We start from the raw sequence: 3798 nt of genomic DNA on the forward strand, positions 1-3798 counted from the left end.
ATGTAATCATCAAACCAAGAAAAGATGAGGGGTTGATATGAAAAGTATGGGGATGGATTGAATCAATTAAGGGTGGGGAATGGGGAAGCAATCAAGAAGCAAGTGCACGGAACCGGAATCACAATAATTGAACGACATGCCGAGATAATTACACATCAACATCATCCTGTTTCTTTTTCTCCATTCAGATCTGAACACATAACAAACAATACAAGATTCATCTATTCACAGATCAACTCAAATGCTTTCCATCAGACTTCTCACACCCTCGTCCAAACAAACCATAACCCACATGGGATTGTTTCTTCGCTGACATAAAATCCGTTACAGACCCCAAATCAGACAATCAACTTGAATACTGTCAGGCTTTTCATAACAACTTTTTTTTTTGAGTAATTAAACGATTGTCAAGAACAAAAAGACGATGGGAGGAATGTTGAGCCACACCAAGCAATTGAGACCACTAGATGTTTGGGTTCATTTATTAAAAAAAAGGTACTTGCATTATTATGGTGGATGTACACGTACTATAACAAAACATTGTTCATTTAGTACTACAGTCCAGTGTTCCAGAGTTGCACGAGGGCCTATCTTTTGTATTCTTCTGCTTTTGCCCCTTTATGTTTTTTGTATTTACACTTTACTCCCCTCATTTTGTACTATCTTCTATTCCACCTCCTCCAACTTTTGAATTCATTCCTTTTCTGATGACAAATAATATATTATATTAAATACTTTTTACAAAATTCAAGTATTTTATTGGTATATAATTTCACACACCAAACCCCCCCCCCCCACATATATATATATATGTATATATATATATATACATACGAAAAAATCAATTTTCTATTGGGTCATCGTGGGTTTGCAGGTTAGCTTACGTACACTGATTAATCATCAGTTGACCATGAATGATATTAACTATTTTATAGGATACTTCTGAGAAGTGTTCTATAAACTCATTTTTATATAGTATATTTATGTTTATAGGACCATTTTTCCAAATAGTGTATTAAAAATAGGTAATACGATACTTTATCTTAAAAACGTCATAGAAACTTATTAAAACGTCTAAAAGCGTTCTCTAAACCCATTGTAACACTTTTAGATATGACGTTTTATAGTTTGGTCATATAAACTTAAGTCTTACAATCCCAATCTTGTTATAGTGTCAATTGAATCTCCATAGCCGCAAGAGTTCTGGCGACGGTAGATTTGGATGCAAGGAAGATGAAATTTCCACTATATTTTCTGTTGCAACAATATTTCAACACGTTTCCCAGGAAAAAAACTATTTAGGCTTTAAAACGCACAAAAAAAACGAACCCGTAATCAAATTATATAAACATGTACAACAAACTGATTTTTGTGGTGGTTGACTGTTACAACATATTTAAGTACTTTATGACACTTTGTCTAAAAAGATAATAATGAAATTAAAAGGGAAGTGGTCACCAACCAATTGATGGAATTTCAAACGCGAAACTTTCTCAGTCCCTTCTCAGATGATGGCTACTTTTCTTGCAGGTCAGCTTCAGACGTATTCTTTTTTCTGGTTTAAAAACAGGGTGCCGAAAGATGTTATGGCGAATAGTTGGATAGAGTGGTGTAATTCTCCTATGTCTTGTTTTTAACCTGTAATCTCTTTTGCTAGCGTCTTGCTAGTTTCTATGCTATTTCGTCTTTGTTGCTGGTAAAAAAAAAAACGTTTCCAACAAATCTTTATTATTTAAACAAATCATACGAGTCATCAAACACAAAATTCAAATAAATAGGGGAGTCAACGACTCAAGTAGCAGTTTGTTTGAACTTGGTCGAGAAAACGATATCATTTTCTTTAAAATAGTAATAAAAGTTCGAACCCAGTTAAATTTTCAGAATACAGCTTGGAACTCAAGCTCAGATATTTTTCACTGTTTTCTTAACAAATTTTCGTTATCAAAAAAGTCACGTCTAAGATTCGTGTTTTGGAGTCAAGTCGAGCTGGAATAGTTCATTAAATACTAAAATCATTAGCACCCCTGGTAATAAATAACAGAAAACCGAATCTTCGTTGTTGCTTTCTTTGAAACAAACCCAACATTAAGGGTATGTTTGGTAATCTGGCGAAACATAAATAAATTGGACAAGATTGGACTGGATAGGTGACACCGTGACAGTGAGGTAAGCGGATGAAAAACCTATAGAAGGTTCTAATGTCCTAACTTTACATGGACAATTTAGTAATTCATCAATTTTGTCTCATCTCCCAGATTTTTGTTCCGTTTATTTCAGTGAGACAACAAAAATGCATTTTGTCTCACTGAAATCTCATCCTGTCACAGTCTAATGTCGCATCAAACATAAGACCATAAATCACTATTCTATCATATCACATCTTGCTCTATATACCAAACGCACTTTAGGAAACCATAAGTAAAGCCTAAAAACACATATTCGTCTGACAATAAGCCTCTGGGCCTCTCAGAATTCTCTTCAGAGGTCACAGGTTCGAACCCTGAAATGCCACTACAGATTTTCTTGACTGTACTTCAAGACCTAGAAATCAATAGAGTTGTACGTAATTTGGTCCAGACACCACAACTTGTTGCACGTTTCCGCTCTTAAACCCTGCAAACACCAATGACTTCTCATTTTTTCCAACCGAAAAACTTAACAGATATCTGAATCACACTAAAAAAACAACAGGTTTTACACCAATCCCATAAATCAGTACAATAGCTATTTGCAATAGGATGAATAGTATTATGATGGGGTGATGATGTGAAACATGTCAAAATTGAGATTTGGTCAAATTTGGAGATACATGAAAAATACCAATAAAATTTAAAAAAATAATAAAAAAAATAATAAAAAAAAAAGTGAAAGGAGAAGGGGTAGCGTAAATGATGAGAATACCAAATGGATGATTGATTGCACGTGTGGGTACGTGGAAATGGAATCCTCGTGCAACTGTCTTTTTCTTTTACAGGAATACCCCAACATACTTTATTACCTTAATTTAATTTAATTATTTTATTTAATAAAATTCCATTTTCTTCAAATAAATAATTTTTTATTTTTTTTATTGCTATGGAATAATTCGTGCACATAAAGACATAGGTCTAAGTTCAATGATAAGTTGAAACTCACGTTTAGTGATATCTGAAGATCTTCAGCGACAGCTAAAGACGAAATCAACGACAGCTGAAAGCACATATTCAACGATGATTTAGTGATAGCTGAATACGCATAGTTAAGGGACCGATGGAGCCCCCTGGAATCCTGCTAGGGGCGTTTCCCCTAGGATCTTGCAAGGGGGCATGACTCCCTTGACCCCTGTTTAATGGCGATCTAAGATGATAGTGGTGACATTTGTAAGTGTGCATTTCACACCTCCTAAGTGACGTATGTTAGCTTTGTCACCTTAATTGATCTCAAGTAAATCATAGTTACACCAAAATGTTTGATGATATTAAAATCAACAACAAACTTTATATATTGAGATAACTGTGAGAACTATTTTTTATGACACATATAATAAATGCAACAAATAAACTCACACACTCTCATCACCATTTGGGTTATGTTGGGCAAACTAGCTGATACGCTAGCTGATGGCTGAAAAGATAGGTGGTAGTTGATAAACTAATTGATGGACAAATTATGTTTAGCAAAAATTAGTCAATTACAATATCTCATAATAAAATTAAAACAAATATCTAATAATATAATATATTATTTAGTAGAAACAAGATAATAAATAATTTAAATAATATTATATTATTTAAAAGAATTTTAAATTGATTTATTATT

The sequence above is a fragment of the Cynara cardunculus genome, assembly GCF_001531365.2.
Source record: "Cynara cardunculus var. scolymus isolate 2C chromosome LG 5, CcrdV1, whole genome shotgun sequence".
NCBI classification, from domain to species: Eukaryota; Viridiplantae; Streptophyta; class Magnoliopsida; order Asterales; family Asteraceae; genus Cynara; species Cynara cardunculus.